Raw genomic sequence first — 14,380 nt, forward strand, 5'->3', positions numbered from 1 at the left:
CTATCACTGCTCCCCTCCCCCGCGCTCCTTGTGGGCAGCACTGGGTTCAGGTGGGTTAAGCTGAAAAACTGAATTTACCTTGTGGGATGACGTAGGTAAATTCTTCTTCTTCTTCCTTGGACAAGACGCTGGTACAGTGGTTCTCAACCTGTGTCCTGTTTCTGTAGCGTGAGGCAGCTTCCTTGGACATGCCGCCAGTACAGTGGTTCTCAACCTTTGCAGGCCGCGACCTCCAAAATAACCATATTTTAACCAGGAAGTGGGAATCCCCACAAAATAATCATATTTTAACTGGGGACCCCCACCACCCTGACCAGCACTAAGAGTTGAGGCATTACATTTTGTATAACACGGTTCTATTGTGAAAATAGCAGATCTACATGCTCACAACGCCTCGCAACACAAGGCATTGTGAGCATGTAGATCTGCTCAATTTCAGCCTCTAATATTTGACAATTTGGCCAATGTTTAATTTGTCATTTTAGAGGTATTAAAAAGTCCTTAAATTGTCACTTTAGAAACATGCAGATACCCTCTATACACTTAAACTTTATGTTGGTTTGTTTACTGTTGAGAGAGAAAACAATGTTGCCCTAACAGGACAACCAGACTACAGTACTTGTCCTAACAGGACAACCAGACTATAGTACTTGTCCTAACAGGACAACCAGACTATAGTACTTGTCCCACTTTATTATTTCTTTCCATCTTTCCTGATGAACTTTATTTTGAAGTGCTGCTCCTCCCACAGTTTTGGTGGCTCACACTCAGTTACTGTAAACTAACTACGATGAAAATTAGAACAAAATGATCTCTTTGTTATGGTAGGTATTAGCTATGTATTCTCCACAATATTTGCATCCCCCCTTTTCTTGACAAATGGTTTATTCCCCGGTTCTGTAGGTCAGCACAGGTGCAATGTATTATTGTTAATTAGCAGCAGTGGTTTCCAAGTGCGTTTCAGTAAAATAATAGCATCCACTGATGGACTGATCATCATGTTGTCATGAAGTTCATCTTAAGGTAAAATAACACTGACCATCATGTTGTCATGAAGTTCATCTTAAGGTAAGAGCACTTTTAAGGTATTAGTGGGATTACTGCTGGCTTATTGTCTTCCATTTGTATTTGCTGCGTTTGAAGTTGTTATTATTATCATCAGGAATCCTGTCCACCTGTTGAAGTTATTATTATTATCATCAAAAATGATTTAAACTAGTGAAAACAGTCGATATACAAGCACACTGTGTGCTTGTAGATCTGCTGTTTTCACTACTTTTGTGCGACAGCCTTGTATGATGAAGCAGTTCTTTGCTTTGCTGAAAAATTTACAAATTTGAAACTTACGAGGTTTCTGCCCGACAGTGACGATTTACTTTGTTGGCCGCCCAGCCTCCAAAATGGAACAACGGCCGACATTTTATTTTTTATTTTTTTCCTAACCGGCTGGACCGGCTGGGAATAATCCGGCCGTTCGGGAGTTGTCCCGCTTTTCCCAATGGCCAGCACGTCCCTGATAATTATTATCATCATGAATCAGGGTCTATAACCCTAACCCTCCTGTTGAAGTTATTATTATTATCATCATGAATCAGGGTCTAACCCTAACCCTCCTGTTGAAGTTATTATTATTATCATCATGAATCAGGGTCTAACCCTAACCCTCCTGTTCGCTGTTTCCTTTTGAACGTTTACGCATGGGGAGCATCATGGCATGAAGCCCTCTCCTGTCAGCTGTCACATTGTTTACTTCATTGGTTCTCAAAGTGGGGTCCGAGGACCTGAGGGAGTTCCAGGGGGTCCCCCAGCTAAATGACAGTTAGGAACCAAATGGACCCTTTTGGGTTTTTAACTCAGAAAGTGTACAAATGGAACCAAATGGACCCTTTTGGGTTTTTACCTCAGAAAGTGTACAAATGGATCCAAATGGACCCTTTTGGTTTTTAACTCAGAAAGTGTACAAATGGAACCAAATGGACCCTTTTGGGTTTTTAACTCAGAAAGTGTACACATGGAACCAAATGGACCCTAATGGTTTCCATGTGTACACTCTATGAATTAAAGGACAACTTTGTTTTTTTACAACAAGGGTTCATATTTTAGATTGTAATTAGAGAAAAGAAAAAGTGAGTGTTAAAATGTTTTCATTTGCTTCGTTCTATTGTTTTATCATGTTTTCCGTGCTAAAATTTGGGGCATGCGTACGCATGGGGGCATGCGTACAAGTGGCTAAATATGTCTTTTTAGACACAATAAGCCAGCAGTTTCTTTATTGCTATTTACAGTAACACTTCTAGCCCCCATAAGTCATATCCAACCATGAAAGGTTGTGTTGTATCTTGGGAATGGGCTTATTCTGTGTAAAATAACATATTTAGCCACTTGTACGCATGCCCCCTGTGGTAGAAATATTTATAGAGTAACAAGTATACAGTCTAAATCTAAAGTCTAAATCTCACAAGGCTACTCATTTAGCTGTACCTGCAGCTGTCAATCTAACAGCTGAGTTCTCTCCCCCACCTATGCTTGCTCTCTCACTCTGTCAGCAAATCTGTACCCTGTATAACTATTTGTATGTTGTCTTTATGTTTAGAACATATCCTTATAAGACCATGTTAACATGTTAGAAGAGCATCTTGGACTATAAGAGCTGTATGGTAATGGTACTAGGGAGGCTTGTGCCCAGAGGGGCTGACAGGAGAGGCCAGGAGGCCTTCTCCCCTGATCCTGTGAATGCTGACACTATGTTCAACTTTCTGCCTCTTTGAATAAACCTTTGTCAATTCTTCAAATCCTTCATCCTTGTGGAACATTAATATTTTCTATTATACCCCAACCACTGAAATAAGAATCTCTAAAACAATGGAAAGAAGTAAATGAAATAATTTGAACGCTCATCCTTTATATTCTTTAATTACAATCTAAAATATGAACCCTTATTGTAAATAACTAAAGTTGTCCTTTAAACTAACGTTGATGCTACACTAGTCCTGTGCCCGGGGGTGTGATAACAGATCTATAGAACATCTGTAGGTGTGATAACAGATCTATAGAACATCTGTAGGTGTGCGATGAGGGATTGAATGTAGGAGTCTCAGTAGTAATGTTGGAGAACCCAGACCGGTGCCCGTTGGGCAGAACAATCACCATCCATGTCCAGTTCAATAAATACCCGTCGTATCCGTCTGTCTGGCTGGCACTCTGTTATGCCCATATATGGTGTTCCGTGTCCAGGCCAGTCTGTGATGTCATCTCTAAATGTGGGCACTGTAGTGATGTCAGTCAGTGATGTCAGTTGGGCATCGTTACCATGGTGACGACACCAGGGACGTGCAGAGAATGTTAGAGAGGCAGGGGCTGACATTTCTAAAAAGGGCCTTTTGGTGGAAATATCTAAAATAGCAGACCTCCAAGCTCATAAGGTGTCGCGCTGCGACGCGTTGTGAGCTTGGAGGTCGGCTATTTTCGATGCTTGACTTCTACACAGAGAGGGCAATTCTTTCAACATAAGATGCTGCATTCAAGTTCAGGAGAGTTGGTAATTCTCTTGAATGCTGCCTTCAGGTATGGCATGGAAAGAGGGGCATTTTTGTGTGTCTTTCGCCATCGTAAAAAACATATTCATGGTCTTGAGAGGGCACTTTTTATAGATGGATAAAAGGGCAGGGGCTCAAGCCCCCTTTGATGTCTATGTGTGCACGTGCCTGGGGGACACTGTTTAGTATCAGTGATGTCAGCATGCAGATGGTCAGACGGACGGACAGACAGACATTCACTAAATTAATAGTTAGATAAGGTGGGCTCTCAGAAATAGAAATACTATTAAATGGGGGTCCGACGGTCCATAGCCGAATGCATGTCAAACTGGGGGTCCTTGGCATTAAAATGGTTGGTAAGCTAGAGCTGTAAATATCTCCTCATATGGGGTCCCTGGCTTATCTTTTCAAATAGGGTTCTATCAATACTTGTATAAACGTGACCTTTCACACTGAACTTAGTCTGCTCTTTTTCCCCTCTACACCAAACCTCTTTGCCGAAAATAGAAGATCTATAAGCTCACAGCGCCCCGCGCTGCAAGGCGCTGTGAGCTTGTAGATCGGCTATTTTTGGCTAAAGTTCTCATCATTTGGTAGAGATACTGTCTACCAATGTACATGATTTGTGGACAAAATCTGTAGGAGTAGTGTCCAAAAATGTGTTTTGCAAACATCGGCCTGATGGTGGCACTAGAACAGGCTCATGTGAAAGATGTGTGGCAGAGGTTCTGAGTTACAGGGAGTAATAATTGCTCCTGCAGCAAGTTTATTGTAGACGTTGATAAACTACTATAAAATCATCTCTGTCGGTTGGAAACCTCATATGTCCAAAAGTGTTGGAAAAAAAGATTCTATTTAAAAAACATCAAAAGTAACAGAAACAAAAACATGTTGAGTCGCCCTACGCTTTGAGCTTGTAGATCTGCTACTTTTGATGCTGTTGTGTGACTCTGTACAATGATCAAGTAAATGACATTAATATGAAAAACACAAACAGTTAACATATGGAGATAAGAGGTTTCTGCCAGACAGCATGGATATCCTTTAAATCACTTCTGAAAACGTCTATGTTCAGAAAAAGCTTCTTTTAAATCACCTGTCCATGTTAGGCCTACAAAACCTCCCTTTCTCTTATATAGACTAATCTCCCTGCTTTCATGGTGAATTCTGTGACAACGTTTTATGTTGATATTTTTGCTCTTCTAATGTATTTATGTAATATTTCTATCAGCATGTTTTTGAATGATTTGATCAAAGTGTTTTTGTTTTTTCTTATTCAAAGTCAATCATTAATTATTGATCTGCTGCTGTAACCATGTGTGCGTGCCTGCCTGCGTGCGTTTAGGAAGGCTATGGAGGGGTCATATCAGGACAGTGTCCTCTTGTCTGGGCCTAACCTTTAGAAAATAGCAAATCTACAAGCTCACAACAAGCTCTATACTAGTAGCCTAGAGACCTGAGGGACCCCTTTTCAACTAACTATGGTGTAGGTTTAAGTCAGAGGTCTTCAAGATCTTTCAGGTCAATGACCCTTGATGTACAAGTACTGTACTGTACTGTACTGTACTGTACCCCCCCCCCCCCCCCCCCCCCTCCGGACATGATGCTAGTATGTCACAGGGACCCCCCCAATCCAACCCTTGATGCTGAGTACCAAGCAGACTGGCTCCCATTTTTCATAATCTTTGGCAGTGGTTCTCAACCTGTGGGTTGTGACACCCAGGGGGGTCCCCAAATGATTCTGGGGGGTCCCCAGATTATTAACTTAATGTGCAACATTGTTTTCTCACTCAACAGTAAACAAACCAACATAAAGTTTAAGTGTATAGAGGGTATCTGCACATTTCAAAAGTGACAATGTAAGGAATTTTTGATACCACTAAAATGACAAATCAAACATTGGCCAAATGTATTGGCCAATGTAATATTGCATGACATTGTGAAAATAGCAAATCTACAAGCTCACAAAGCATCGCGTTGCGAGGCATTGTGTACCCGGCCGGGGATCGAACCCTGACCTCCCAGTCTCGGGGCAAACTTTAGACGTAGTTTTTACTTTACTTGAGTATTTCCAGTTTCCAGCGCTAGCGTAGCGGGCCCTGGCCCCCCTCCCCTCTTTCACGCCAGGCGGCTCGCCCCCCACCGGGGCCACCGAGGGGGGAGGGGTGGTCGTGCCACACAGCGGTGTACGACAGCGTTCGGCTCCACGATACACCTCCCAGTTCTGCTGCTCAGTCTCAGGTTGGTGGGAGGAACCAGTCACCCTCTGCATCTAGCTGTATCTCCCAGGGGGAGCTAGTGCTACGCTAGAACACCGCAGGTGAAACCACTAGTGGCATTTGGGAAGTATACGGCAACACATGCTCCTCTCCATGTGGCCACACAGCGGTGCAGCACCGTGTGCAGCTCCTCTCTGTGGTGCAGCACTGTGTGCAGCTCCTCTCCATGTGGCCACACAGTGGTGTAGCACCGTGTGCAGCTCCTCTCCATGTGGCCAGGCCACACAGTGGTGCAGCAGCGACCGAGTATTTCCCGCAACTGTTTTCGCCAGGTTCTAAGGTCTTATTTTAGTTGTTTCTCATAAGCTTGCAAACCTCCTTGCCCATCGGCCCCCACCTTTGCGCTTAGGTTCACCAGGAAATACTTGGTCGCGGCGGGTGCAGCACTGTGTGCAGCTCCACGGCCCTCCTCCCTCCAACTGTCTCCAGACAGCCTGTTCCCCAGAGCAGTCGTCCGGCTCACCAGCGAGACCAAGAGACCACGACAGGAAGTGGCCTTCACTGTCTTTCGCCTCAGAGGAGAACTGGAAGTGTCCGGCAGTTCTTCTCGATTAAAGGGTTCCCCCTGCACATGACTGGCAGGGGGAACTTGCCTGGCTCCAGCCAATAGACCGCCCACTCTCTGAGTGGACTGCTTCTCTTGGTCTGGAGTTGGCATATGGCGCGCCTCTTTCTGTCGGTGTCTTGGCGCACCGACCAATGAAATCAATGCAAGACGGAGGAGGGGTGGGTCTAACTTTTGAAAATCAACAGAAACAGTGGAGGGAGGGGTGGCTGCGTGGCTCACCAGAGTTCTTAATTGCTCCCTTTGAACTTCAAAAGGGTTCTGAACTGCAGTCATTGATTGAGCCATACAAGTGTCAATAGCTCATTAGTGATTATCTCTAATCAATGAAACATCAAAGACAATGACCTGTTTGGTGCCTGTCATAGAGGGGAGGGGGAGGGGGGATTTTTTTTTGTGTACACAAGTCAAACACAACTCAACCCTCCTGTGAATTGTTTTATTTTTATTTTTGTTTATTTTCTTTTTATTTCGTTCATTTTGAGTGCTAGAATAGAGATACCTAACTATTTTGCTAAAGAGGATAATATGATTATAAATAAACCTATAGATATAGCAAATGAATTTAATGATTATTTTGTAGATGTTGGAAATAATCTGGCAAATGAAATTGCGGAGCAGGAAAATGGAAATGAAATGAAAATTGAAGACACCCTGAAAAACAATCTACACTCCATTTTTCTTAGGCGGGTTGAGGAAAAAGAAATCATAGACATTGTGAAAAAGTGTAAAAACAAAAAATCAGCTGACTGGTTGGGTATTGATATGACACTAGTTAAAAAGATTATATATTGTATTGTGAAACCTCTGTGTGATGCCTCTTTTGTTCAAGAACTGTTATTTTGCAAGCATTTATTGTATTCTTATTTACTTACTATGTGTCTGTAATAGCAACTCCTGTAACTCCTTCTTGTGTTTGTTTTTGGTACTGTGGATTATGCAACCGTCAAAAGCTCTAATCACAGTAGTAAGTAGCAGGTGTGATGTTTTTCTCAGTAACTTGAGTCACACTGCTGTAGCCACACAGTTTTGTTTCTCCTGCCAATACGCTGTTTTCTGTTTTTAGGGCCTTGGAAACTTTTGTCTTTTTACGGTTTTGGATCTACAATTTGTCAAGTAAAGGTCAAGAAAAGTTACGCCTTGCCTCTTTTTTTTGGAAACGTGGATTCTTCGTTCGCTATCTGTCTAGTAGGCCTACTGTACAGGATACAAGGGCAGAATACTCTGACTTATATTTGTAATCTATCATTCCAAACAGGTATATTCCCAAATAGCATGAAAACAGCAAGAGTTATCCCAATATATAAAAATGGAGATAGACATTCATTTACAAATTACAGACCTATTTCCCTGCTTCCGCAGTTCTCTCATTATCACATCTATATAAATTATACCCATTAAGATATAGGATATATATTATACAACATAAAATATAGAATAATATTATAATATATAGTCAATTAATATTAGCATACTCCTGCCCAGTCCACGGTGACACTCATTCTATGCGGAGCTCTTTGCCATCTTGACCCTCACATGCAAGAGAGTGAGTTGTGTGTGTGAGAGAGAGAGATGAAATGTGCGGGACTACATGCTGTATCCAACAACAGCCTACGTAGGTGTAAAAAAGAACAAAAAATATATATATGTATCTCTTACTATTTACCTATTTTTTTTACTATTTATTACTTTGTTATGACAATGAGCCAGGGGTAGGGCTCGATAAGCAGTATGCTTCTCCCTACTCCTTTTTTTGGCACCTTGGACACTTATTCTAACGAACGTTTGAACTTGTACTCTTTCTATTTCTTATTCATTATCTCTTGCCATTATGCTATGTTCAGATGCACAGATATCACAATTGTATTGTATTGAACTGTCCAAAAGTGCTGAAAAATAAAATGAACTGAACTGAACTGAACTGAACTCTAAAATCATAGAAAAACTATTTGTGCACCGACTGGATAGTTTCATTGATAAACATAACATTTTGCGTGATCAACAGTATGGTTTCAGAGCAAATCGGTCCACCTCAATGGCAGTAATGAACCTAACTGAACATATTGCCACTGCCATCAATAATGAGGAATTTACTGTCGGGGTGTTTATTGACCTTAAGAAGGCATTTGACACGATAAATCATGAACAATTATTGAGGAAACTGGAACTATATGGTATTAGAGGGATAGCACAGTCTTGGGTTAAAAGTTACCTTGAAGACCGATATCAATATGTACACATCAACAATGATAAATCATCTTTGAAAAAGGTAAAGTGTGGGGTTCCTCAAGGATCCGTTTTGGGCCCCAAACTTTTCATTTTATACATAAATGATATCTGTAATGTGTCGAACCTATTAAACTATGTAATCTTTGCAGATGACACAAACTTATTCTGTCATGGAAATAATCTGGGGGAGCTCATGAAGACAATGGAAGGAGAACTAAATATACTAAAAACATGGTTTGATATAAATAAATTATCCTTAAACTTAAGCAAAACTAAACTTATGATATTTGGAAACAAAAAAATTGATAATGAAATCATATTGAGGATAAACAATGTACCTATTGAAAGAGTATATGAATACAAATTCCTAGGTGTGCTGATTGATCATAAATTAAGCTGGAAAGCTCACATAAAACTTGTCAAAAGGAAAATGTCAAAAACCATTGCTATAATATATAGATCTAAAGAAATTCTGAATCAAAATTCCTTATATTTACTGTATTGTTCCCTTATTGTTCCATACATGACATACTGTGTGGAGATATGGGGAAACACATATAAAACCAACGTTAATCCGATTTTCTTATTACAAAAAAGAGTTATACGAATAATCAAGAGAGCCGAGTATTGTGAGCCTACCAACTTATTATTTATAGATCTGTGCACACTAAAGTTCTGGGACATAGTTGATATTCAAACCTTACGTATTCTGTACAAAGCTCATAACAAACTCCTTCCTGTCTGTCTTCTGGGGCTGTTTGAAACCAAAGAAACTAAATATGATCTTAGAAATAAAGGTATGTTCCAAACAGGTTGGGCAAGGACAAATACCAAAAAACACTGTATAACAGTAAAAGGGGTAAGTTTGTGGCAAGCCTGTGAGAAAGAATTACGGTTGTGTAGTTCAATATATGAGTTCAAACATGTTTAAACATAAGACGATAAAAAAGTACAGAGAGCTAACATAATTATATATATATGTCAAATTACAGTAGTAGAGATGTGGCTGTATGTATAAATATGTGTATATTTGTATATTTGTATATACGGTGAATGTATACATTATTATTTATCAAACTTTCAGATATGTGTTCCTGTTTTGCTGTTTTCTTTGCTTTGCTTTTCTTTTTTGTTTGTTTATTTGTTTTTCCTATACTGCTTTCTTTGCGTTTTTTGACAAAACAAATGTAACAAGGGTAGGCAAAATAAGCCATGGGCTTCAGCCAAACCCTTTTGGTCAAAATGAAATGAACAGAAATTAAATGAAATTGTAAATCTAAATGAAAATGACCAAATAAAACTACTACTACTACAACTACAACCCCTCCCACCAGATCTCTTGTGATTGGGAATTTCAAATTTTAAATCCCCTCCCCTTTGAAATCTCTTGTAATGGGACAATGTCAGACTCAAGCTCCAGCGCAGTCTGAAATCAGGATAAGGGGGAACTGCTTCATGCGTTTCCCCTGTTGAAGTTGATCCTCTTGATGTTGGAGAGGATCAGGCTTAAGAGACCGTCGGTGCTGCTGGTGGCTCCAGGATGAGGAACGTGGAGGTCGGTGTTAGTGTGGTAGAAATATTTATAGTATTTGTAATCTCACAAGCCAAAGTACTAATTTAGATGAACCTGCTGCTGTCAATCTAACAGCTGACAACCATGACTTGTGACTTCTACTCCTACTCTGTGTCAGCATAAAATCTGTACTAAGTGATGCTATACATGGTCATTGCAACTTAACCAGTCAGCCTTATTATATACTGTAAGGTACTTAGTATAGCTGTTTAGATTGTCTCTCCATCTAGGGAGAGCACCTCAGTGTATAAAAGGTGTCCCATATGAGACCTCAGAAGTCTTCTGCCCGACAGGGCAAAGCTCTGGCCAGGAGGCCAGAGCTCTCTGATGCTGTATGCTGTTTCTCTGATGCTGAAATCTTCAATAAATGTTTGACTTCACCCTGACTGGATATTCATATTTTTCTATCATAATTGGCGAGCCAGCCAGGAGCAATATTTCATCTTTCACCATAGATGAATACTTGCTCAAAAGAACCTGGGATGAAGGAACTTTTTGGAAAGAAGATTTTTGAAAGCAGACCTAAAGCAGGTCCACCACCATGGAGGACAAAGAGGAGACCACTACAGAAGAAATTTGCAAGCTATGCAAACTCAACAAGAACTGACTTTCAAGCAGATCTACAATGTCGAGACCTCACAGATTAACAATAATCTTGTGATGACTGCAGCCTGTGATGACATCTTGGACAGAGAGAAGCTTGCTGTTCATTTACAAGGAAAGCAAGCCTGCCACCAAATCACACAGATTGACAGCGGAGGTGACGAAATCGACACCACGTCGAACACCAACAGACTTTTGCCACAGTAGGAGGGGACCAAGCCAAGGAGACACATGCTGGCACGTCAGAGAGCCACTGAACTGGACGCCACCAGCCCAGTGGAGATCGCTGAAGCAAAGACATTAACCGCCACATGCCATAAGCCAAATGAAGATGGGAGGAACGGAGAGACGCCATGAAAACTACAACAACTATGTGTTTGATATTAAGCTGAGTAATTTATATAGGAATAATATTAGCTAAAAGTTGATATCTAAAATATGAGTCAACAAGGCATTTGCCACTAATGTGAGAATATTTGGTTTTATGGTCTACATTCTGATATTCCAACATAAGAGTTGTCGCAGCTCTGCATGGTGACTAAGGGTCAAGGAATGACTGAGTCAGATGAGAGTGGACATGCGGGCTCTTGATTTTGGAAAACAGAATTTCAAAGTACAAACAAATAGGATTCACATTTACTAAATTCTAGCATGAAAAAGTCGTAAAGTGATTATTGCGTAGCCAGACGATCTTAATCCACGTAAAAGTAATGCACAAGTATTAATTAATTAATTATTTAAATTGCTATATCAACATGTAGTTGTCTGAAAGGTCTATTGATTTGGCACTCTATAAATATCCTGTTGTATGTAAATGAATAGTGTATTCATTCACAAAAAAAAGGATGGAATGTGGTAGAAATATTTATAGTATTTGTAATCTCACAAGCCAAAGTACTAATTTAGATGAACCTGCTGCTGTCAATCTAACAGCTGACAACCATGACTTGTGACTTCTACTCCTACTCTGTGTCAGCATAAAATCTGTACTAAGTGATGCTATACATGGTCATTGCAACTTAACCAGTCAGCCTTATTATATACTGTAAGGTACTTAGTATAGCTGTTTAGATTGTCTCTCCATCTAGGGAGAGCACCTCAGTGTATAAAAGGTGTCCCATATGAGACCTCAGAAGTCTTCTGCCCGACAGGGCAAAGCTCTGGCCAGGAGGCCAGAGCTCTCTGATGCTGTATGCTGTTTCTCTGATGCTGAAATCTTCAATAAATGTTTGACTTCACCCTGACTGGATATTAATATTTTTCTATCATAATAGCTCCTCTCCTCTACGACGAGCCCTGGCGCCTGCCTCCGCTCGGGGACCTACTACAGCAGGTGGGAGGCCAAATCTTCCACTCCCGGCCACGGAACTTAGAACTGTGGGTCTGGCCTGTGAGAGGTTTAATCTGCACACGGTGGCCTTCCCCCTGAAGTTGTGGCCACTATTCAGAGCGCAAGGGCACATTCCAACAGGTCCTTATATGACCTGAAAAGGAATGTGTTTGAGAAATGATGCCTGGAACGGTTGCTACTGGTGGTGTCGTTTCAGGCCTCTGTTGGAGACATCCTCTGCTTTCTGCAAAGCAGATTGGACCTGGGTTGGTCTCTAGACCAGTGTTCCATCCTGGAACCTGGGTTGGTCTCTAGACCACTGTTCCATCCTGGGACCTGGGTTGGTCTCTAGACCACTGTTCCATCATGGGACCTGGGTTGGTCTCTAGACCACTGTTCCAGCCTGGGACCTGGGTTGGTCTCCTGGGACCTGGGTTGGTCTCTAGACCAATGTTCCAGCCTGGGACCTGGGTTGGTCTCTAGACCACTGTTCCATCCTGGGACCTGGGTTGGTCTCTAGACCACTGTTCCATCCTGGGACCTGGGTTGGTCTCTAGACCACTGTTCCATCCTGGGACCTGGGTTGGTCTCTAGTCCACTGTTCCATCCTGGGACCTGGGTTGGTCTCTAGACCACTGTTCCATCCTGGAACCTGGGTTGGTCTCTAGACCACTGTTCCATCCTGGGACCTGGGTTGGTCTCTAGACCACTGTTCCATCCTGGAACCTGGGTTAGTCTCTAGACCACTGTTCCATCCTGGGACCTGGGTTGGTCTCTAGACCACTGTTCCATCCTGGAACCTGGGTTGGTCTCTAGACCACTGTTCCATCCTGGGACCTGGGTTGGTCTCTAGACCACTGTTCCATCCTGGGACCTGGGTTGGTCTCTAGACCACTGTTCCATCCTGGGACCTGGGTTGGTCTCTAGACCACTGTTCCATCCTGGGATCTGACTGTGGTGTTGGACTCTCTTTGTAAGCAGCCCTTGGAAGCGTTGGAATCAGTGGATTTGAAAATCCTCTGCACTCCAGAGCATGAAAAGCTCTAAATGAGAAGAATGATCAAATGAGTGCATGAGCAGAGTGAAACATTGCATAAAACATGAAAGAGAAGAAGACATTAGAATAACATTAGGATCACATGAGGACATAAAGACTAGCAAATCATCTGTCAGGTGGAAACCTCATATGTCCACAACTGGTACTTTTCAGGATTCTATTTAAAAGAAACAGCAGAAGTAGCAGATCTACAAGTTCAAAAAGACGTCGAGTCGCTCCACGCTTTGAGCTTGTAGATCTGCTACTTTTGACATTAATATGAAAAACACAAACAGTTAACATATGGAGATAAGAGGTTTCTGCCAGACAGCATGGATATCCTTTAAATCACTTCTGAAAACGTCTATGTTCAGAAAAAGCTTCTTTTAAATCACCTGTCCATGTTAGGCCTACAAAACCTCTTTCTCTTATGACATCACTATTTAGATATTTATAATGTCTTTATGTAATATTTATATCAGCATTGTGTGATTTAATCAAAGTAAGATTAGTTTTTTTCTTATTCAAAGTCAACCATTAACTATTGATCCGTTGCTGTGTAACCGTGTGTGTGTGTGTGTGTGTGTGTGTGTGTGTGTGTGTGTGTGTGTGTGTGTGTGTGTGTGTGTGTGTGTGTGTGTGTGTGTGTGTGTGTGTGTGTGTGTGTGTGTGTGTGTGTGTGTGTGTGTGTGTGTGTGTGTGTGTGTGTGTGTGTGTGTGTGTGTGTGTGTGTGTGTGTGCGTGCATGCGTGTGTTAAGGCTATGGAGGGGTCGTATCAGGACACAGTGTCCTCTTGTCTGGGACTAACGTTAAGATCGTTCAGGTCAATGACCCTTTAGCTGAGAGAGAGATGAAGCAGGGACCCCCACTACATATTGTATAGATGAGAGATGAAGCAGGGACCCCCACTACATATTGTATAGATGAGAGATGAAGCAGGGACTCCCACTACATATTGTATAGATGAGAGATGAAGCAGGGACCCCCACTACATATTGTATAGATGAGAGATGAAGCAGGGACCCCCACTACATATTGTATAGATGAGAGATGAAGCAGGGACCCCCACTACATATTGTATAGATGAGAGATGAAGCAGGGACCCCCACTACATATTGTATAGATGAGAGATGAAGCAGGGACCCCCACTACATATTGTATAGATGAGAGATGAAGCAGGGACCCCCACTACATATTGTAGATGAGAGATGAAGCAGGGACCCCCACT

Source organism: Nannobrachium achirus (genome assembly GCF_963921795.1).
Source record: "Nannobrachium achirus genome assembly, chromosome: 5".
Classification (NCBI taxonomy): Eukaryota; Metazoa; Chordata; class Actinopteri; order Myctophiformes; family Myctophidae; genus Nannobrachium; species Nannobrachium achirus.